Below are 25328 nucleotides of genomic sequence, written 5' to 3' on the forward strand. Positions count from 1 at the left end.
CTTGAAGTGTTAATTATTAAGGTCCATTTAGAGTTACTGAAAACTTGTTGACAAAGAAGTTCTTCATTTTGAAATGGTTGACCCAGCTTTGCTTAACATCATTTTATACTCCGTGGTTAGGTTAGGTTAGGTGGCAGCCCGATGTATCAGGCTCACTTAGACTATTCAGTCCATTGTGATACCACATTGGTGAACTTCTCTCTTATCACTGAGTGCTGCCCGATTCCATGTTAAGCTCAATGACAAGGGACCTCCTTTTTATAGCCGAGTCCGAACGGCGTTCCACATTGCAGTGAAACCACTTAGAGAAGCTTTGAAATCCTCAGAAATGTCACAAGCATTACTGAGGTGGGATAATCCACCGCTGAAAAACCCACGACCTTGTGTATGCAAGGCGGGCATGCTAACCATTGCACCACGGTGGCTCCCATACTCCGTGGTTGCTGATATGCAAAAACGTAAACTCAAGATTTTTCACCGACATCCCGAAAAAAATCATTGCAATTAGAACACGATCAAAAATATTTTTACGTTTTGGATTTGATTCATAGGTTTTAGTCTTGAGTGTACCGGTAGCTATTGTAAGAAAAAAAATGTATCAGAATAAAAGAAAAGGAAATCCATTTATCCGAAGCAGTATGTTTTGGGAAAAAACTGTTTTAAAGGAATTAGACAGACATTAAAATAAATTAGACTTTTGGTTTATTTTTACCTACTTTGGTATGTAGCATTGCCGGTTTTTTTATATCCACCTGGGTTTCTTCGATAGTATTGCTATCGCAAAATAAATATAATTGTAGTACGCTTAAAATTAAACTATCGATAGTTTTGCAGCTCAATTCGTTTTTAGCAGAAACAAATTTAGTACTAAGCATTAGGAGGACGTGCTAGCTACTCCAATGTTTAAGTGGCAATTATGATAGATACAATTCAAAATACAATTATTTTAGACAGAAACTTTTGAAATATTCAATATGATTTAAAATGATAGAAAAGTGTCGAAACAAATGGTCCGCATTGTTGATGGTAAGAATTATTTAACGTATGCGCAATAAACACTGGATGAGCGTTTTTCAACGGCAACACCTTTTCAGTTTGAGGGCAAATATCATTTGCAACATAAATTCAACTTGACTTGAATTACTTCCAATCCGCCAAAATGTGGACGAAAACTTTGAAAATGTGTTGAAGATAATTGGAGAAAACTTTGACAAAACACTACCTTGAAATGCAACGAAAAAACCACATGGTTTTCAATACTACCCAATAAACACAAGCATTGGAGAAATGCTTATATTCAATACGCTTTCAAACATTTTTGCAAAGAATTAGCTTAGAATTCAATTTTAGAAATTGTTGAGAAAATCGCGTTCTCAACAAAAAACAGACATTACCCTTAACAGTAGAATTCAACACGTTAGCAACAATTTCTCAACATAGTAGCAACAAATTTTCAAACTAAATTTAATTTTAATGCTTCAAACCCATTGGAAAATCTGTTGAAGGCAAGCAATGTGCAAGGCCATGTTGAAGATGGGATTCACTATCAAATTGATATGGCGTTACCTAAGAAAAATGTTCATCCTTGTGTTTGTTGGGTACTTTGTGCAACGAAGTTCGTGAAAGAAATATAAAATGTGGAATCAACTGATAACCAACTGAAATTTCTCAAAATATTTTATAATAATTGGTAAGTAATAAGAAAACACGATATGAAAACTTTAAGGAAGTCACTAAAGTCAAATCTCTTTGCAGACAATTAAAATTTTTAGTGCTATGGATGCTGCATTCTTGGAAACATTAAGAGGCTAACCGATGAAAAATGATAGTGGCTTATCGAAAAGAGAAAGTTTACATAAATCAAAGTGCAACCAATTAAAATTGGTATTTATGCTTTCCCATATCAACAACTACTGGATGATAATTCGCATCACATCGATATTTTAATTTACATAGCTGGAAATTTATTCTAACTCTCTGGTCAGCACAAATTGCCCGAATTTTAATGAGTTTTGTAACAATTTTGTGACACCAACGTTCTTGAGGAAATCGAATTTTGTGGTTTTCAATACATTTTGTGCCACGAAGTACGTGGTCAGTTGGAAGAAATACAAAAATATGAAATATTTTTTACAATAGACTGAAATTAACCCAAAAAGTTAACTATAATTGGTAAGCCAAAATAAAAAATGAAATGAAAACGTAATGGAAATCACCAAACTCAATTGTTTTGCAGAAAACTAAAATCATTGGATGCTATATTCTTGGAAGATCTTGGCCGATAAAAAATGACCAAGGATTCAACAAAGAAAAGTTTCCAGAAAACTTTCAAAGTGCAACCAATTAAAACAAAGTGCAACAATTCCCATATCAAGAACATCTGGATGAAAATGTGCATTACATCAATTTACATCCCGTAATCAGTTTGTTATTGTGTAAATTCCTCTTTCTGGAATCTATTCTAACACGCAGACCAGCAAGTTCCTCGATAGTAATTATTTCAAATTGCCAGCCTATTAACTAATAGGTATGTGACACCAACATTATGGAGGAAATCGAATTATACATGTAAAAACGAATTATACATGTAAAAAATTAATTTAAACCAAAAACGAAAGAGTTCTTATTTCTCAAAATAATAACTCATTGAAGGTTTGCTGGCTACCTTTCCACAACTAATGATACGTGTACATAGATTCAGTGCGTTAAGTTTATCAACCAATCGAGAAGCTGTAGTTGCCCTTGAAGAGAAGAAATTGTCGCCTTGAGTTATAGGAGTGTAATTTTAGCTCACATTAAAATCTTTGTTGAGGTGAACTCACGAGAAGAAATTATATCAAGTGGTGTGACAAAACAAAGCCAAAGAGCTACAACGATGACATATGGAGACGGCCAAACGAGTTTGTTCCATGAGTGGATGTATGGGAAATCGCTCAATTAGTGTAGTTAGTGCAAATGAATTTGGAGCTAATACAACAAGCATGAGAAATAGAGAGACATTAGTGAAGGACCATCAATTGAAATGGATAAACTGTCTGCGCGGCAAAACAAAAAGATGTTGACAGACTCGTTGAACAACTCAACAGTGAAGTTGAAAAAAAAAAACAGATTACAAAAATGAATCCAACTTCCACGTAATGCAGTGACTGCCGCCGTCAAAGCTAAAATAATTTCGGATGTTCCAATGGAATACTCATTTGCCTTTTGTGTGGTCTTCAACATTCCAAACTATCTGATCTGGTCGCATATTTGTTGCTTTGGAGAATGATGACACACATGGTATTCAATTGCAAAAACATCTAGATGTGGGCAAGGAATTATTCAAAAAACGATCGATTGTTGTTTATACCGATGTTGATGTATAGAAGGTGCTAAGCCAATTATTAATGAAAAGTAACCATTAAAAATACTATTTTCGCCAAACACTCTCAAAATCAGTGAACCCTCTAGGATACTAAGGGCCAGTTTCTCAATGTCTTGTTATTATTTATCGTGTCGAAAAAACAACTGATCCCATACAAAAATTTTACTAACCGGAGGTCTATCCTCCGCTTAAAATTAATCGGAGGATGAGAAACTGGCCATTAAACTGAAAAAATTTCGGCAGTTAAGTTGTTAACTGGCGTATGTTCAGAGAATGAAGCCGCCGAGTCGCGCCGCCGATTTCAGTCGCCGCCGACCATTTTTTGCCAGTCGACGCCGCCGCCGAATATGTCGACTCATCTCGACTCAAATTTAGCCGCCAAGTAATCAAAAATATCGATTTAAATCAGAAAAATGTTTATTAAATTGTCGTATTTTTTCCAAAATTTTGAACACAACCAATCATATTTAATCTGCTATAATAATTTAGCAAAAATTTAGCTCAGAAAATTTGAACGAAAAGTAAATTAGTTTGTAAGATAGGTTGTACAACTAATCTCATTACCATTCGATTAACTTCAAATTGATTTTATAATGGATAATTGTCCGCCGCCGACTGAACAAATTTATATCGGCTCAGCCGTCAAGCCGCCGCCGCCGGAGGCAAAAATTTAGTGTCCGCCGCCGCCGACAAAAATGGGTTGGCTTCATTCTCTGCGTATGTTATATATAGGCAGCATGACAGGTATGTCCTTGTACGATTTTAAAGTTCTTTAGCTAACGGAGCTTCATTTAAATGGTGGTATAATTATAGCAATGCGAGAACATATGTATGTATGTATTTATTAAGTACAAATATCGATATAAAGAAATATGTATAATAAATAAAATGCTAATATAATGGAAGAAACATGGCAAAAAAGTTTAAAAAGAGTTAAATATATTTCATCCGAAGAAAATTAACAAGTATATACGGCCGTAAGTTCGGCCAGGCCGAATCTTATGTACCCCCCACCATGGATTGCATAAAAACTTCAGTAAAGACTGTCATCCACAATATAATTACATGGGTTAACTTCATCTTCTAAATTGTAAGTTAGTCCATATGGGGTATATATTAAACAAAAAATCCGATTTAATACGTATATACTTTAGTTTGACAAATTTTCTATAGAGATAAAATTTTGACAAACTTTATTTCTTTTTTGATAAAAATTTTCTATAGAAATAAAATTTTGACAAAATTTTCCATAAACATTTTTTTTTTTTTACAAAATAATAAAATTTTGAGAAAAATTTCTATAGATATAAAATTTTGAGAAAATTTTTTAAAGCAATAAAATTTCGACAAAACTTTCTATGGAAATAAAATTTTGACAAAATTTTCTATAGAAATTTAATTTTGACAAAATTTTCTATAGAACTACAATTTTGACAAAATTTTCTATAGAAATAAAATTTTGACAAAATTTTCTATAGAAATAAAATTTTGACGAAATTTTCTATGGAAATAAAGTTTTGATAGATTATTTTTGGCGATATGGACCAATTGTTGTGTGATTGGCCATCGGCTATATATAACTAAAGACCGATATGGACCAATTTTTGAATGACTGTTAGCGGCTATATACTAACGCGATGTACCAAATTTCAAACGAATCGGATGAATTTTGCTCCTCCAAGAGCTTCCGGAGGTCAAATCTGGAGATCGGTTTATATGGGGGCTATATATAGTTATGGACCGATATCGACCAATTTTGGCATGGTTAGGTTAGGTTAGATGGCAGCCCGATGTATCAGGCTCACTTAGACTATTCAGTCCATTGTGACACCACATTGGTGAACTTCTCTCTTATCACTGAGTGCTTCCCGATTTCATGTTAAGCTCAATGACAAGGGACCTCCTCCGAGTCCGAACGGCGTTCCACATTGCAGTGAAACCACTTAGAGAAGCTTTGAAACCCTCAGAAATGTCACCAGCATTATTGAGGTGGGATAATCCACCGCTGAAAAACTTTTTGGTGTTCGGTCGAAGCAGGAATCGATTGCAAATTATATGAGGCAAATGTTTTTGAGGACTCTAGTCAATAATTTGTCCAGAAAATGACCCCCAGACCATAATATTGCCCCCACCATGATTGATGAAACTTTTTGGATGGATTGGATTAAAATTGCGACCTCGCCTTTGATTACAAATTTTGTTCACAGACACTGCTAGATCGACCCAGGGGCCGGAACGTCTCGTTCGACTATTACACATTCCACGAGAGTAAAGGTGAGTACTAAGTTCGAGTTTAGCCGCTAAAGTGAAAACTAAATCAGCAAAAAAGGCATAAAATTATACATAGAATAACCCAAAACAAATTTTCACAAAGTTTGTATTCCTTAAAATGGATTATTAAAGGAAAGTAATCGTGAAAAAACGACGAATTTAGCGACTAAACTTGAACTTAATACCCAACTTAACGCAAAATCCAAACAAATTAGTATTTGTTTATTTACTTTTTACCATTTATCCATGTTCGTTTCTTCTTCTTTTCTGTATTTGACATTCACTTGCGATGTGTTCCTTTGCGAGTATTACATTAGTTGCCAACTCATATTTTGACAACTACAAATCTCGCATATCATGGTGACTCTGGTGCGACTTGCACCGATAGATGTTCTGGATAGAACACCAGTGCAACGATTCCCATACAAAAGTTGTAATCAGTGCAAAAAGAAAACAGCCCTATTATTATTTTTATATAATATTGTTATTTTTAATATTATTATATGTTTTTACCGATAAAAATTAATAAATTATTAAATAAATTAATTAAATCCCTAGAAATTTAGCACTGTATGGTTCTTATTCAAGAACCATACATATATAAAAACAAGATCTGTGAATTAAGCACTCCGGGTTTCAAACTTTTGCATAATACCGGTAACGATATAAATCGAGCATGTATAATTGCTAAAAACGAACTAAACTTGTTTCTGCTTCCTTCATTGAGCAATGCAGACACTGTCGTAGCCAGTCTAGAGATATCCACATGCAAATATTGGGTATCTTCGGTCTACATGGGACATGATAGGGATATGCCACCCTGTGCCGTTAAGACCTTAGTTGAGGAGTCACTAAAAACAAAGACAAAACTCATTATGGGATGCGATGCAAATGCACATCATAGTATTTGGGGAAGTAGTGATACTAATGCAAGGGGAGAGTCGCTAATAGAGTTTATTTTGCGTACTAACCTGGTAGTTTGCAATAAGGGAGATGCACCAACCTTCGTCACCAGGAACAGACAAGAGGTTTTGGACATAACGTTGACCTCTCCGGAACTGAATGATAAGATATCTGAGTGGCAAGTTTTGAGGGAACATAGCTTCTCAGATCATCGCTACATCAGTTTCAGATTGGCTGTTCGTACTTCAAAGACCATATTTCCGCCAAATGTTAGGAAAGCTGATTGGAATAGGTATAGGGAATCGTTCAATTTGATGATACCGGAAATGCCGGAGACAAATATGAGCACTGTGCAAGATATCGAACACGCAGTGGAGCGGATTACGAAGGCCTTCAACATTTCACTGAAAACTGCTTGCCCTAGGGGAAAGCCAAGGGGAAAAAATCGGCCGCCATGGTGGACTACGGAGTTAAGTAATATGAGGAAATCCTGCAGGAAGCTCTTTAACAAAGCAAAGTCCACAAGAGCTCCGGAGGATTGGGACACTTACAAGATGAATCTGAGAGAATATAAACGAGAACTGAGAAGGTCTCAACAAAACTCTTGGGATGATTACTGTAGCAGTATTGAGAATACTTCCGAGGCTTCCAGACTACGGAAGGTACTAGCATCCACTAACACCGCTCCAGGTTTCATTAAAACATCGGAAATTGGAAATTGGACAACGTCCAGTGAGGAGACGTTGGAGGTACTTTTGGACACACACTTTCCTGGAAATCAGACGGTTGAACCATGTTCCGGCGGTGTAACAGAGGCTCGGCGATCACTTCCTATCGAGGAAATTGTGTCGGAATCTAGAATAAAATGGGCTTTAAATAGCTTTGGACCATTCAAATCCCCCGGACCTGATGGAATTACTCCGGCGGAGTTACAGGCAGTGGCTGAAAGAATTATCCCCTGGTTGACGGTGATATATAAACAATGTATAAACTTAGCATATATTCCAGAAAAGTGGAGGGAAACAAAAGTCGTCTTCATACCTAAAGCAGGAAAAGCCTCTCACTCGAGTGCGAAGGATTTCCGACCAATCAGCTTATCCTCATTCCTACTTAAGACCCTGGAGAGGATGATAGAAATGTATCTTAGAACTAGCGTGGATTCAAGTTTGCTCTCGAAACGACAGCATGCATACTCGAAGGGCAGGTCTACTGAGACCGCATTGCATGAACTGGTCAGCTTTATTGAAAGCTCACTATCTGTCAAAGAATACACAATCGTGGCGTTTCTAGACATCGAAGGGGCGTTCAATAATGTCCATCCGAGCTCGATATTAAATGGACTGACAACTCTCAATGTTGATCCAGGTATACTTAGGCTGTTAGACGAACTTCTAATAAAGAGACGTATTTCAGCCACACTAGGGCAAGCAAACATACAAAGGTATGTGAACAGAGGCACTCCCCAAGGAGGAGTTCTATCACCTCTTCTTTGGAATGTTGCTATAAACAACCTTCTGGTTTCTCTAGAAAAAGAAAGGATAAAAGTGGTGGCATACGCAGATGATGTGGCGCTAGCAGTCAGGGGAAAATTCCCATCCACAATCAGAGATATTATACAGAGAGCTCTCCGGATGACTGAGAAATGGGCGAAAGATAATGGTCTTGGTGTAAATCCAGCAAAGACAGAAATAGTCATGTACTGCAAAGATCGCAAAACTCCCACGGTTAGGCCCATTTCCTTAGGGGGTACTGAAATTCCCTTTGGTGAGTGTGCAAAATACCTTGGCGTTATTTTGGACAGGAAGCTGAATTTTAGGCTTAATATTGAAGAGAGGGCGAGAAAAGCCACGGTAGCTTTGTACTCGTGCAAAAAGGCAATAGGGAAAAAGTGGGGACTAAGACCAAAAATTGTGCATTGGCTATACATGGCAGTGGTTAGACCTATAATGCTATATGGTGTTGTAGTCTGGTGGCCGGCACTTCAGAAACCGACTTGTTTAGATAAAGTTCAGCGTATGGCGAGCTTATGTATCTCAGGCGCATTTAGTAAGACAGGAACAGACTCCCTTAATGTCATGCTACATCTATTGCCTTTAGACATTTTGGCCAAACAGTCAGCTGCAACAACGGCTGTGCGGTTGCGCGAGCTATCGCTGTGGTCAGAAAAAATGTACGGTCATAGTTCGGTCATCAAAGTAATGCCAGATGTGCCTAACGTAGTGGATTACACCCTGGCAAAACCACTTTTCGACAAAAAGTTTGAAACTCTAATTCCCAACAGTGAGGCGTGGTGTACACAGACCCCGGGGAATAAAAGATATATAGATTTCTATACTGATGGCTCCAAATTGAATGGACAAGTGGGGTTCGGAGTATATTCTAAAGATCTGGAAATTCGAATAGCGAAAAGATTACCTAATCACTGTAGTGTTTTTCAGGCTGAAATATTGGCAATAAGAGAGGTGGTGAATTGGCTGAGAAGTAATGTTCCAACAAATATTGGCATTAATATATACTCAGACAGTCAACCTGCAATAAAATCCTTGGACTCTGTGTTCCTTAACTCAAAAACGGCCATAGACTGCCGCAAATCTCTCAACGAGATGGCTGAGCAGTACAATATTCACCTAATATGGGTGCCTGGTCATAGGAACATACCGGGGAACTGTGAAGCAGATGTGTTAGCAAGGCTAGGAACTACCTTACATATTCCAGGGGAACTAGAATCTGTTGGTATGCCTCTGGCCACCTGCAAGCTCTTACTGCGTGAGAAGGCTGTTATGATGGCCAATATTCGATGGGAAAATTGCAAGGGTTGTAACGACACCAAGCAAATATGGCCCCATTTAAACTTAAACCGCACACTAGATATGCTAGTGTTCTCCAGGCGTCAGATAGCACTCCTAATATCTGCTATAACGGGTCGCTGCCTGATAGGCGAATTTGCAAAAACTATAGGTGCGAAGTATAATGACTATTGTATAAGCTGTCATGACGTGGAGGAAAAGGAATCAATTAAACACCTCTTGTGTGAGTGTCCTGCTTTTTGTGTAAGGCGTAAGCGAATTTTAGGAGCATATAGCTTTAGATTACTGGCTGACCTGGAAAACGTTAACTTAAGCAGTTTGTTAATGTTTTTGGAGCAATCTGGTTGGTTCCACAAAAGTAAATAATAGAGAAGGTTCAGTGGTTAAGACTAGAAGTGCCCATATGTAATAGGTACTTTTAGTTAAATGTGGTATCACAATGGACTGAATAGTCTAAGTGAGCCTGAAATTTAATCGGGCTGCCACTTTAACCTAACCTAACCTTCAGTTAGAACTGGGATTGAATTTCATACAAATTGTGGTTAGAAACTATTCGCAAAAATGTTAATTTTTAATTTGTCTCACATTGAAAACTGTTTGAGAAATTATTGAGTAGCGATACATTTCAATTTGAGGATTACAATTGAGAAATTATTGCTAATGTGTTGAATTTTGCTGTTGATGGTAATGTCGGTTTTTTTTCTTGAGTACGCGATTTTCTCATCAATTTCTCAACTTGAATATTACTCAAATCCAAATATTTGAAAAAGGATTGAATTTTAGTATTTCTTCAAACGTTTGTGTTTATTGGGTTCTTGCGAACTGTAACATCCCAGTCGTACATGCAGTTAACTTCAAACTAAATGAAAGCTTAGCTATTTCTCAAGTAGAAGTGGGTGACATTTGGATTGAATTTATATGCCCTACCGTCAAATGAGTAGAAGTGCCGTTCAAAAATGTTGGCAGGGTGGGTTTGAGACCCTATTTCCCTGCCTGCATTTCAAAGTTCCATTTCATCCTCATCGCTTCCACAGACTCGTAAATGACACTACAACAATCGCCAACTATGATGGAGGGAAGCATATCAAAAAGTACAATATGTACATGAAAGTATTTTGCCATAACTATTCTTAGAAGAGACATTTTATATTTTGTGAAACGCCAAGCGCAACTAGCTTATTGTAATTTATTTAAATAAAAAGGGAAATGAATTGCTGAAACCATTGTTACTCTGCTTAAAATTGTGAAAGGTTTATTGGTGAACAATTCTTGACTTTCCAAATGGAATAAAGTGATTGTTTTTCAGATAGTTTTCGAGACACGCTGCCTCCATCGAGAATAAAAACACTGGATGATAGACGCTGTAACATGTAACACAACATCATTCTATTATTAATGCAAAAAATTATGTTAAATGTGTTGTGATAGTGGTATAAATGTTATATTTATAAGAATTTATAAATGTTTAATCAAATTAATAAACATCTAAACAATCGTGTTTTACTTGACCACAACGATTCTTTTACAACTATCTTAAAATGCACTTTTTCTGATTGTTTGAAGGGGCTCTTATTGGCGTCGTTCTAAATTTATCTAAAAAGGCACCTAATAATTGCACTCATGCGAACTTTTTTGTATTAACTTGGCGTGATAAAACTTCTCAATAGTGACGGCGCTTTTCCGACGAGTTTTGGACGTCGTATACGATTGTTTTTGACGTGGTGGGGATTCTCAGAAGTGCCGTCAAATTAAAAAACTGTTGGCAGGGTTACGGAGATAGATGAAGATATTCGTTTTTAGAAAAAAAGTTAACTATAATTGGTAAGCCAAAATAAAAAATGAAATGAAAACGTAATGGAAATCACCAAACTCGATTGTTTTGCAGAAAACTAAAATCATTGGATGCTATATTCTTGGAAGATCTTGGCCGATAAAAAATGACCAAGGATTCAACAAAGAAAAGTTTCCAGAAAACTTTCAAAGTGCAACCAATTAAAACAAAGTGCAACAATTCCCATATCAAGAACATCTGGATGAAAATGTGCATTACATCAATTTACATCCCGTAATCAGTTTATTATTGTGTAAATTCCTCTTTCTGGAATCTATTCTAACACGCAGACCAGCAAGTTCCTCGATAGTAATTATTTCAAATTGTCACTAATAGGTATGTGACACCAACATTATGGAGGAACTCGAATTATACATGTAAAAACGAATTACACATGTAAAAATACGCGGTAGAAAATTAATTTAAACCAAAAACGAAAGAGTTCTTATTTCTCAAAATAATAACTCATTGAAGGTTTGCTGGCTACCTTTCCACAACTAATGATACGTGTACATAGATTCAGTGCGTTAAGTTTATCAACCAATCGAGAAGCTGTAGTTGCCCTTGAAGAGAAGAAATTGTCGCCTTGAGTTATAGGAGTGTAATTTTAGCTCACATTAAAATCTTTGTTGAGGTGAACTCACGAGAAGAAATTATATCAAGTGGTGTGACAAAACAAAGCCAAAGAGCTACAACGATGACATATGGAGACGGCCAAACGAGTTTGTTCCATGGGTGGATGTATGGGAAATCGCTCAATTAGTGTAGTTAGTGCAAATGAATTTGGAGCTAATACAACAAGCATGAGAAATAGAGAGACATTAGTGAAGGACCATCAATTGAAATGGATAAACTGTCTGCGCGGCAAAACAAAAAGATGTTGACAGACTCGTTGAACAACTCAACAGTGAAGTTGAAAAAAAAAACAGATTACAAAAATGAATCCAACTTCCACGTAATGCAGTGACTGCCGCCGTCAAAGCTAAAATAATTTCGGATGTTCCAATGGAATACTCATTTGTCTTTTGTGTGGTCTTCAACATTCCAAACTATCTGATCTGGTCGCATATTTGTTGCTTTGGAGAATGATGACACACATGGTATTCAATTGCAAAAACATCTAGATGTGGGCAAGGAATTATTCAAAAAACGATCGATTGTTGTTTATACCGATGTTGATGTATAGAAGGTGCTAAGCCAATTATTAATGAAAAGTAACCATTAAAAATACTATTTTCGCCAAACACTCTCAAAATCAGTGAACCCTCTAGGATACTAAGGGCCAGTTTCTCAATGTCTTGTTATTATTTATCGTGTCGAAAAAACAACTGATCCCATACAAAAATTTTACTAACCGGAGGTCTATCCTCCGCTTAAAATTAATCGGAGGATGAGAAACTGGCCATTAAACTGAAAAAATTTCGGCAGTTAAGTTGTTAACTGGCGTATGTTCAGAGAATGAAGCCGCCGAGTCGCGCCGCCGATTTCAGTCGCCGCCGACCATTTTTTGCCAGTCGACGCCGCCGCCGAATATGTCGACTCATCTCGACTCAAATTTAGCCGCCAAGTAATCAAAAATATCGATTTAAATCAGAAAAATGTTTATTAAATTGTCGTATTTTTTCCAAAATTTTGAACACAACCAATCATATTTAATCTGCTATAATAATTTAGCAAAAATTTAGCTCAGAAAATTTGAACGAAAAGTAAATTTGTTTGTAAGATAGGTTGTACAACTAATCTCATTACCATTCGATTAACTTCAAATTGATTTTATAATGGATAATTGTCCGCCGCCGAGTGAACAAATTTATATCGGCTCAGCCGTCAAGCCGCCGCCGCCGGAGGCAAAAATTTAGTGTCCGCCGCCGCCGACAAAAATGGGTCGGCTTCATTCTCTGCGTATGTTATATATAGGCAGCATGACAGGTATGTCCTTGTACGATTTTAAAGTTCTTTAGCTAACGGAGCTTCATTTAAATGGTGGTATAATTATAGCAATGCGAGAACATATGTATGTATGTATTTATTAAGTACAAATATCGATATAAAGAAATATGTATAATAAATAAAATGCTAATATAATGGAAGAAACATGGCAAACAAGTTTAAAAAGAGTTAAATATATTTCATCCGAAGAAAATTAACAAGTATATACGGCCGTAAGTTCGGCCAGGCCGAATCTTATGTACCCCCCACCATGGATTGCATAAAAACTTCAGTAAAGACTGTCATCCACAATATAATTACATGGGTTAACTTCATCTTCTAAATTGTAAGTTAGTCCATATGGGGTATATATTAAACAAAAAATCCGATTTAATACGTATATACTTTAGTTTGACAAATTTTCTATAGAGATAAAATTTTGACAAACTTTATTTCTTTTTTGATAAAAATTTTCTATAGAAATAAAATTTTGACAAAATTTTCCATAAACATTTTTTTTTTTTACAAAATAATAAAATTTTGAGAAAAATTTCTATAGATATAAAATTTTGAGAAAATTTTTTAAAGCAATAAAATTTCGACAAAACTTTCTATGGAAATAAAATTTTGACAAAATTTTCTATAGAAATTTAATTTTGACAAAATTTTCTATAGAACTACAATTTTGACAAAATTTTCTATAGAAATAAAATTTTGACAAAATTTTCTATAGAAATAAAATTTTGACGAAATTTTCTATGGAAATAAAGTTTTGATAGATTATTTTTGGCGATATGGACCAATTGTTGTGTGATTGGCCATCGGCTATATATAACTAAAGACCGATATGGACCAATTTTTGAATGACTGTTAGCGGCTATATACTAACGCGATGTACCAAATTTCAAACGAATCGGATGAATTTTGCTCCTCCAAGAGCTTCCGGAGGTCAAATCTGGAGATCGGTTTATATGGGGGCTATATATAGTTATGGACCGATATCGACCAATTTTGGCATGGTTAGGTTAGGTTAGATGGCAGCCCGATGTATCAGGCTCACTTAGACTATTCAGTCCATTGTGACACCACATTGGTGAACTTCTCTCTTATCACTGAGTGCTTCCCGATTTCATGTTAAGCTCAATGACAAGGGACCTCCTCCGAGTCCGAACGGCGTTCCACATTGCAGTGAAACCACTTAGAGAAGCTTTGAAACCCTCAGAAATGTCACCAGCATTATTGAGGTGGGATAATCCACCGCTGAAAAACTTTTTGGTGTTCGGTCGAAGCAGGAATCGATTGCAAATTATATGAGGCAAATGTTTTTGAGGACTCTAGTCAATAATTTGTCCAGAAAATGACCCCCAGACCATAATATTGCCCCCACCATGATTGATGAAACTTTTTGGATGGATTGGATTAAAATTGCGACCTCGCCTTTGATTACAAATTTTGTTCACAGACACTGCTAGATCGACCCAGGGGCCGGAACGTCTCGTTCGACTATTACACATTCCACGAGAGTAAAGGTGAGTACTAAGTTCGAGTTTAGCCGCTAAAGTGAAAACTAAATCAGCAAAAAAGGCATAAAATTATACATAGAATAACCCAAAACAAATTTTCACAAAGTTTGTATTCCTTAAAATGGATTATTAAAGGAAAGTAATCGTGAAAAAACGACGAATTTAGCGACTAAACTTGAACTTAATACCCAACTTAACGCAAAATCCAAACAAATTAGTATTTGTTTATTTACTTTTTACCATTTATCCATGTTCGTTTCTTCTTCTTTTCTGTATTTGACATTCACTTGCGATGTGTTCCTTTGCGAGTATTACATTAGTTGCCAACTCATATTTTGACAACTACAAATCTCGCATATCATGGTGACTCTGGTGCGACTTGCACCGATAGATGTTCTGGATAGAACACCAGTGCAACGATTCCCATACAAAAGTTGTAATCAGTGCAAAAAGAAAACAGCCCTATTATTATTTTTATATAATATTGTTATTTTTAATATTATTATATGTTTTTACCGATAAAAATTAATAAATTATTAAATAAATTAATTAAATCCCTAGAAATTTAGCACTGACTTTCAGTTAGAACTGGGATTGAATTTCATACAAATTGTGGTTAGAAACTATTCGCAAAAATGTTAATTTTTAATTTGTCTCACATTGAAAACTGTTTGAGAAATTATTGAGTAGCGATACATTTCAATTTGAGGATTACAATTGAGAAATTATTGCTGATGTGTTGAATTTTGCTGTTGATGGTAATGTCGGTTTTTTTTCTTGAGTACGCGATTTTCTCATCAATTTCTCAACTTGAATATTACTCAAATCCAAATATTTGAAAAAGGATTGAATTTTAGTATTTCTTCAAACGTTTGTGTTTATTGGGTTCTTGCGAACTGTAACATCCCAGTCGTACATGCAGTTAACTTCAAACTAAATGAAAGCTTAGCTATTTCTCAAGTAGAAGTGGGTGACATTTGGATTGAATTTATATGCCCTACCGTCAAATGAGTAGAAGTGCCGTTCAAAAATGTTGGCAGGGTGGGTTTGAGACCCTATTTCCCTGCCTGCATTTCAAAGTTCCATTTCATCCTCATCGCTTCCACAGACTCGTAAATGACACTACAACAATCGCCAACTATGATGGAGGGAAGCATATCAAAAAGTACAATATGTACATGAAAGTATTTTGCCATAACTATTCTTAGAAGAGACATTTTATATTTTGTGAAACGCCAAGCGCAACTAGCTTATTGTAATTTATTTAAATAAAAAGGGAAATGAATTGCTGAAACCATTGTTACTCTGCTTAAAATTGTGAAAGGTTTATTGGTGAACAATTCTTGACTTTCCAAATGGAATAAAGTGATTGTTTTTCAGATAGTTTTCGAGACACGCTGCCTCCATCGAGAATAAAAACACTGGATGATAGACGCTGTAACATGTAACACAACATCATTCTATTATTAATGCAAAAAATTATGTTAAATGTGTTGTGATAGTGGTATAAATGTTATATTTATAAGAATTTATAAATGTTTAATCAAATTAATAAACATCTAAACAATCGTGTTTTACTTGACCACAACGATTCTTTTACAACTATCTTAAAATGCACTTTTTCTGATTGTTTGAAGGGTCGTTCTAAATTTATCTAAAAAGGCACCTAATAATTGCACTCATGCAAACTTTTTTGTATTAACTTGGCGTGATAAAACTTCTCAATAGTGACGGCGCTTTTCCGACGAGTTTTGGACGTCGTATACGATTGTTTTTGACGTGGTGGGGATTCTCAGAAGTGCCGTCAAATTAAAAAACTGTTGGCAGGGTTACGGAGATAGATGAAGATATTCGTTTTTAGAAAAAAAGTTAACTATAATTGGTAAGCCAAAATAAAAAATGAAATGAAAACGTAATGGAAATCACCAAACTCGATTGTTTTGCAGAAAACTAAAATCATTGGATGCTATATTCTTGGAAGATCTTGGCCGATAAAAAATGACCAAGGATTCAACAAAGAAAAGTTTCCAGAAAACTTTCAAAGTGCAACCAATTAAAACAAAGTGCAACAATTCCCATATCAAGAACATCTGGATGAAAATGTGCATTACATCAATTTACATCCCGTAATCAGTTTGTTATTGTGTAAATTCCTCTTTCTGGAATCTATTCTAACACGCAGACCAGCAAGTTCCTCGATAGTAATTATTTCAAATTGCCAGCCTATTAACTAATAGGTATGTGACACCAACATTATGGAGGAACTCGAATTATACATGTAAAAACGAATTATACATGTAAAAATACGCGGTAGAAAATTAATTTAAACCAAAAACGAAAGAGTTCTTATTTCTCAAAATAATAACTCATTGAAGGTTTGCTGGCTACCTTTCCACAACTAATGATACGTGTACATAGATTCAGTGCGTTAAGTTTATCAACCAATCGAGAAGCTGTAGTTGCCCTTGAAGAGAAGAAATTGTCGCCTTGAGTTATAGGAGTGTAATTTTAGCTCACATTAAAATCTTTGTTGAGGTGAACTCACGAGAAGAAATTATATCAAGTGGTGTGACAAAACAAAGGCAAAGAGCTACAACGATGACATATGGAGACGGCCAAACGAGTTTGTTCCATGGGTGGATGTATGGGAAATCGCTCAATTAGTGTAGTTAGTGCAAATGAATTTGGAGCTAATACAACAAGCATGAGAAATAGAGAGACATTAGTGAAGGACCATCAATTGAAATGGATAAACTGTCTGCGCGGCAAAACAAAAAGATGTTGACAGACTCGTTGAACAACTCAACAGTGAAGTTGAAAAAAAAAACAGATTACAAAAATGAATCCAACTTCCACGTAATGCAGTGACTGCCGCCGTCAAAGCTAAAATAATTTCGGATGTTCCAATGGAATACTCATTTGTCTTTTGTGTGGTCTTCAACATTCCAAACTATCTGATCTGGTCGCATATTTGTTGCTTTGGAGAATGATGACACACATGGTATTCAATTGCAAAAACATCTAGATGTGGGCAAGGAATTATTCAAAAAACGATCGATTGTTGTTTATACCGATGTTGATGTATAGAAGGTGCTAAGCCAATTATTAATGAAAAGTAACCATTAAAAATACTATTTTCGCCAAACACTCTCAAAATCAGTGAACCCTCTAGGATACTAAGGGCCAGTTTCTCAATGTCTTGTTATTATTTATCGTGTCGAAAAAACAACTGATCCCATACAAAAATTTTACTAACCGGAGGTCTATCCTCCGCTTAAAATTAATCGGAGGATGAGAAACTGGCCATTAAACTGAAAAAATTTCGGCAGTTAAGTTGTTAACTGGCGTATGTTCAGAGAATGAAGCCGCCGAGTCGCGCCGCCGATTTCAGTCGCCGCCGACCATTTTTTGCCAGTCGACGCCGCCGCCGAATATGTCGACTCATCTCGACTCAAATTTAGCCGCCAAGTAATCAAAAATATCGATTTAAATTAGAAAAATGTTTATTAAATTGTCGTATTTTTTCCAAAATTTTGAACACAACCAATCATATTTAATCTGCTATAATAATTTAGCAAAAATTTAGCTCAGAAAATTTGAACGAAAAGTAAATTTGTTTGTAAGATAGGTTGTACAACTAATCTCATTACCATTCGATTAACTTCAAATTGATTTTATAATGGATAATTGTCCGCCGCCGACTGAACAAATTTATATCGGCCAGCCGTCAAGCCGCCGCCGCCGGAGGCAAAAATTTAGTGTCCGCCGCCGCCGACAAAAATGGGTCGGCTTCATTCTCTGCGTATGTTATATATAGGCAGCATGACAGGTATGTCCTTGTACGATTTTAAAGTTCTTTAGCTAACGGAGCTTCATTTAAATGGTGGTATAATTATAGCAATGCGAGAACATATGTATGTATGTATTTATTAAGTACAAATATCGATATAAAGAAATATGTATAATAAATAAAATGCTAATATAATGGAAGAAACATGGCAAAAAAGTTTAAAAAGAGTTAAATATATTTCATCCGAAGAAAATTAACAAGTATATACGGCCGTAAGTTCGGCCAGGCCGAATCTTATGTACCCCCCACCATGGATTGCATAAAAACTTCAGTAAAGACTGTCATCCACAATATAATTACATGGGTTAACTTCATCTTCTAAATTGTAAGTTAGTCCATATGGGGTATATATTAAACAAAAAATCCGATTTAATACGTATATACTTTAGTTTGACAAATTTTCTATAGAGATAAAATTTTGACAAACTTTATTTCTTTTTTGATAAAAATTTTCTATAGAAATAAAATTTTGACAAAATTTTCCATAAACATTTTTTTTTTTTACAAAATAATAAAATTTTGAGAAAAATTTCTATAGATATAAAATTTTGAGAAAATTTTTTAAAGCAATAAAATTTCGACAAAACTTTCTATGGAAATAAAATTTTGACAAAATTTTCTATAGAAATTAAATTTTGACAAAATTTTCTATAGAACTACAATTTTGACAAAATTTTCTATAGAAATAAAATTTTGACAAAATTTTCTATAGAAATAAAATTTTGACGAAATTTTCTATGGAAATAAAGTTTTGATAGATTATTTTTGGCGATATGGACCAATTGTTGTGTGATTGGCCATCGGCTATATATAACTAAAGACCGATATGGACCAATTTTTGAATGACTGTTAGCGGCTATATACTAACGCGATGTACCAAATTTCAAACGAATCGGATGAATTTTGCTCCTCCAAGAGCTTCCGGAGGTCAAATCTGGAGATCGGTTTATATGGGGGCTATATATAGTTATGGACCGATATCGACCAATTTTGGCATGGTTAGGTTAGGTTAGATGGCAGCCCGATGTATCAGGCTCACATAGACTATTCAGTCCATTGTGACACCACATTGGTGAACTTCTCTCTTATCACTGAGTGCTTCCCGATTCCATGTTAAGCTCAATGACAAGGGACCTCCTCCGAGTCCGAACGGCGTTCCACATTGCAGTGAAACCACTTAGAGAAGCTTTGAAACCCTCAGAAATGTCACCAGCATTATTGAGGTGGGATAATCCACCGCTGAAAAACTTTTTGGTGTTCGGTCGAAGCAGGAATCGATTGCAAATTATATGAGGCAAATGTTTTTGAGGACTCTAGTCAATAATTTGTCCAGAAAATGACCCCCAGACCATAATATTGCCCCCACCATGATTGATGAAACTTTTTGGATGGATTGGATTAAAATTGCGACCTCGCCTTTGATTACAAATTTTGTTCACAGACACTGCTAGATCGACCCAGGGGCCGGAACGTCTCGTTCGACTATTACACATTCCACGAGAGTAAAGGTGAGTACTAAGTTCGAGTTTAGCCGCTAAAGTGAAAACTAAATCAGCAAAAAAGGCATAAAATTATACATAGAATAACCCAAAACAAATTTTCACAAAGTTTGTATTCCTTAAAATGGATTATTAAAGGAAAGTAATCGTGAAAAAACGACGAATTTAGCGGCTAAACTTGAACTTAATACCCAACTTAACGCAAAATCCAAACAAATTAGTATTTGTTTATTTACTTTTTACCATTTATCCATGTTCGTTTCTTCTTCTTTTCTGTATTTGACATTCACTTGCGATGTGTTCCTTTGCGAGTATTACATTAGTTGCCAACTCATATTTTGACAACTACAAATCTCGCATATCATGGTGACTCTGGTGCGACTTGCACCGATAGATGTTCTGGATAGAACACCAGTGCAACGATTCCCATACAAAAGTTGTAATCAGTGCAAAAAGAAAACAGCCCTATTATTATTTTTATATAATATTGTTATTTTTAATATTATTATATGTTTTTACCGATAAAAATTAATAAATTATTAAATAAATTAATTAAATCCCTAGAAATTTAGCACTGACTTTCAGTTAGAACTGGGATTGAATTTCATACAAATTGTGGTTAGAAACTATTCGCAAAAATGTTAATTTTTAATTTGTCTCACATTGAAAACTGTTTGAGAAATTATTGAGTAGCGATACATTTCAATTTGAGGATTACAATTGAGAAATTATTGCTGATGTGTTGAATTTTGCTGTTGATGGTAATGTCGGTTTTTTTTCTTGAGTACGCGATTTTCTCATCAATTTCTCAACTTGAATATTACTCAAATCCAAATATTTGAAAAAGGATTGAATTTTAGTATTTCTTCAAACGTTTGTGTTTATTGGGTTCTTGCGAACTGTAACATCCCAGTCGTACATGCAGTTAACTTCAAACTAAATGAAAGCTTAGCTATTTCTCAAGTAGAAGTGGGTGACATTTGGATTGAATTTATATGCCCTACCGTCAAATGAGTAGAAGTGCCGTTCAAAAATGTTGGCAGGGTGGGTTTGAGACCCTATTTCCCTGCCTGCATTTCAAAGTTCCATTTCATCCTCATCGCTTCCACAGACTCGTAAATGACACTACAACAATCGCCAACTATGATGGAGGGAAGCATATCAAAAAGTACAATATGTACATGAAAGTATTTTGCCATAACTATTCTTAGAAGAGACATTTTATATTTTGTGAAACGCCAAGCGCAACTAGCTTATTGTAATTTATTTAAATAAAAAGGGAAATGAATTGCTGAAACCATTGTTACTCTGCTTAAAATTGTGAAAGGTTTATTGGTGAACAATTCTTGACTTTCCAAATGGAATAAAGTGATTGTTTTTCAGATAGTTTTCGAGACACGCTGCCTCCATCGAGAATAAAAACACTGGATGATAGACGCTGTAACATGTAACACAACATCATTCTATTATTAATGCAAAAAATTATGTTAAATGTGTTGTGATAGTGGTATAAATGTTATATTTATAAGAATTTATAAATGTTTAATCAAATTAATAAACATCTAAACAATCGTGTTTTACTTGACCACAACGATTCTTTTACAACTATCTTAAAATGCACTTTTTCTGATTGTTTGAAGGGTCGTTCTAAATTTATCTAAAAAGGCACCTAATAATTGCACTCATGCAAACTTTTTTGTATTAACTTGGCGTGATAAAACTTCTCAATAGTGACGGCGCTTTTCCGACGAGTTTTGGACGTCGTATACGATTGTTTTTGACGTGGTGGGGATTCTCAGAAGTGCCGTCAAATTAAAAAACTGTTGGCAGGGTTACGGAGATAGATGAAGATATTCGTTTTTAGAAAAAAAGTTAACTATAATTGGTAAGCCAAAATAAAAAATGAAATGAAAACGTAATGGAAATCACCAAACTCGATTGTTTTGCAGAAAACTAAAATCATTGGATGCTATATTCTTGGAAGATCTTGGCCGATAAAAAATGACCAAGGATTCAACAAAGAAAAGTTTCCAGAAAACTTTCAAAGTGCAACCAATTAAAACAAAGTGCAACAATTCCCATATCAAGAACATCTGGATGAAAATGTGCATTACATCAATTTACATCCCGTAATCAGTTTGTTATTGTGTAAATTCCTCTTTCTGGAATCTATTCTAACACGCAGACCAGCAAGTTCCTCGATAGTAATTATTTCAAATTGCCAGCCTATTAACTAATAGGTATGTGACACCAACATTATGGAGGAACTCGAATTATACATGTAAAAACGAATTATACATGTAAAAATACGCGGTAGAAAATTAATTTAAACCAAAAACGAAAGAGTTCTTATTTCTCAAAATAATAACTCATTGAAGGTTTGCTGGCTACCTTTCCACAACTAATGATACGTGTACATAGATTCAGTGCGTTAAGTTTATCAACCAATCGAGAAGCTGTAGTTGCCCTTGAAGAGAAGAAATTGTCGCCTTGAGTTATAGGAGTGTAATTTTAGCTCACATTAAAATCTTTGTTGAGGTGAACTCACGAGAAGAAATTATATCAAGTGGTGTGACAAAACAAAGGCAAAGAGCTACAACGATGACATATGGAGACGGCCAAACGAGTTTGTTCCATGGGTGGATGTATGGGAAATCGCTCAATTAGTGTAGTTAGTGCAAATGAATTTGGAGCTAATACAACAAGCATGAGAAATAGAGAGACATTAGTGAAGGACCATCAATTGAAATGGATAAACTGTCTGCGCGGCAAAACAAAAAGATGTTGACAGACTCGTTGAACAACTCAACAGTGAAGTTGAAAAAAAAAACAGATTACAAAAATGAATCCAACTTCCACGTAATGCAGTGACTGCCGCCGTCAAAGCTAAAATAATTTCGGATGTTCCATGTTTGGATGTTCTTCAACATTCCAAACTATCTATTCGGATGTTTGTGTGGTCTTCAACATTCCAAACTATCTGATCTGGTCGCATATTTGTTGCTTTGGAGAATGATGACACACATGGTATTCAATTGCAAAAACATCTAGATGTGGGCAAGGAATTATTCAAAAAACGATCGATTGTTGTTTATACCGATGTTGATGTATAGAAGGTGCTAAGCCAATTATTAATGAAAAGTAACCATTAAAAATACTATTTTCGCCAAACACTCTCAAAATCAGTGAACCCTCTAGGATACTAAGGGCCAGTTTCTCAATGTCTTGTTATTATTTATCGTGTCGAAAAAACAACTGATCCCATACAAAAATTTTACTAACCGGAGGTCTATCCTCCGCTTAAAATTAATCGGAGGATGAGAAACTGGCCATTAAACTGAAAAAATTTCGGCAGTTAAGTTGTTAACTGGCGTATGTTCAGAGAATGAAGCCGCCGAGTCGCGCCGCCGATTTCAGTCGCCGCCGACCATTTTTTGCCAGTCGACGCCGCCGCCGAATATGTCGACTCATCTCGACTCAAATTTAGCCGCCAAGTAATCAAAAATATCGATTTAAATCAGAAAAATGTTTATTAAATTGTCGTATTTTTTCCAAAATTTTGAACACAACCAATCATATTTAATCTGCTATAATAATTTAGCAAAAATTTAGCTCAGAAAATTTGAACGAAAAGTAAATTTGTTTGTAAGATAGGTTGTACAACTAATCTCATTACCATTCGATTAACTTCAAATTGATTTTATAATGGATAATTGTCCGCCGCCGAGTGAACAAATTTATATCGGCTCAGCCGTCAAGCCGCCGCCGCCGGAGGCAAAAATTTAGTGTCCGCCGCCGCCGACAAAAATGGGTCGGCTTCATTCTCTGCGTATGTTATATATAGGCAGCATGACAGGTATGTCCTTGTACGATTTTAAAGTTCTTTAGCTAACGGAGCTTCATTTAAATGGTGGTATAATTATAGCAATGCGAGAACATACACAGAAAAAAATATCACCAAAATATTTCCAATTAAAAAGTTAATTGAAGTTGAAAATTTTTTCAATTAATAAATTAATTGATACAATTAACTTTTTAATCATGATAGAAACATTAAGTTAATTAAGTCAATGATTGAAAATTTTTAAATTTTTAATTAAAAAATTAATTGATACAATTCACTTTTTATTCAAATTCGGAAGACTAATTCAGTTAACCCTTTCACTACCGAAATAAACCTAATGTTAAAAACTTTAATTTTTCTTCTGTTTTTACTTGTACTAACAGCATGTAGAACAAAAATTGCCATTGTGAAAACCTATTTCAAATACTTCTAGAGCTATATGAGCTTGTTTTGAAAATTTGATTCTTGAATTGTGACCAAGTGGCCTTACGAAAATAAGCGCTATTTGGCCTATAATGTCCTTCAAAGTGTGAGCAAAAATACAAAAAAGAACCCGAAAAAGTGTCAGCTATAGTTTTCGTATGAATGTCCATTTACTAGAAACATACATTAGAAAAATTGTCTCAAATTTTCGTATTTTTCGTTTATTTCTAAAGAAGTTTACAAAAATGTATTTTGGACCTCACCAATATGGAAAATATTTATAGGTTATTTAGATTACTTTAAAATAACATTGAGAAATAAATCAAAACTAAGTGGAAAAACACTTTTTTCAAAGCGGACATCAGTAGTGAAAGGGTTAAAAAAAGTGCTTATTTTTTTTAAATTTTTAATTAAAAATGTATTTCAAACAATCATTTGTTAATCCAAATAAAAACTCTAAGCCAATTCAGAAAGTAATTAAAAATAGTTACATTTTTTAAATAATACATTAATTGAGTTTTGCAATCAACATCAATTAAATTTTTAATTGAATCAATTAAAAAATTAATTGAAATTTTCTGAAAAAATCAATTAATTTTTTATTCAAGAATTTTTTTCTATGCCCAATTAAAACTGTGATTGATACTATCATTTTCGTGATTGAAGACATTTCAATTAAAAAATTAATTGGATCAATTAATTTGGTGATTGAATCAGAAAAATTTTTTTTTGTGTGTATGTATGTATGTATTTATTAAGTACAAATATCGATATAAAGAAATATGTATAATAAATAAAATGCTAATATAATGGAAGAAACATGGCAAAAAAGTTTAAAAAGAGTTAAATATATTTCATCCGAAGAAAATTAACAAGTATATACGGCCGTAAGTTCGGCCAGGCCGAATCTTATGTACCCCCCACCATGGATTGCATAAAAACTTCAGTAAAGACTGTCATCCACAATATAATTACATGGGTTAACCTCATCTTCTAAATTGTAAGTTAGTCCATATGGGGTATATATTAAACAAAAAATCCGATTTAATACGTATATACTTTAGTTTGACAAATTTTCTATAGA

The 25328-nt window shown here is 34.9% G+C and overlaps 1 protein-coding gene and 1 long non-coding RNA gene across 4 annotated transcripts in view; one reads left to right on the plus strand and one right to left on the minus strand.

Annotated features, from left to right (window-relative positions):
* Positions 1-25328, minus strand: part of LOC142226024 (TBC1 domain family member 16-like) — a 47526-nt gene that overhangs the window by 12681 nt on the left and 9517 nt on the right. The window lies entirely within an intron of this gene.
* Positions 1559-3810, plus strand: LOC142226027 (uncharacterized). Its single transcript, XR_012719576.1, has 3 exons — positions 1559-1690; positions 1756-2172; positions 2237-3810. It is a non-coding gene; the product is annotated as an uncharacterized LOC142226027 (long non-coding RNA).

The sequence above is a fragment of the Haematobia irritans genome, chromosome 2 (genome assembly GCF_050003625.1).
Source record: "Haematobia irritans isolate KBUSLIRL chromosome 2, ASM5000362v1, whole genome shotgun sequence".
Classification (NCBI taxonomy): Eukaryota; Metazoa; Arthropoda; class Insecta; order Diptera; family Muscidae; genus Haematobia; species Haematobia irritans.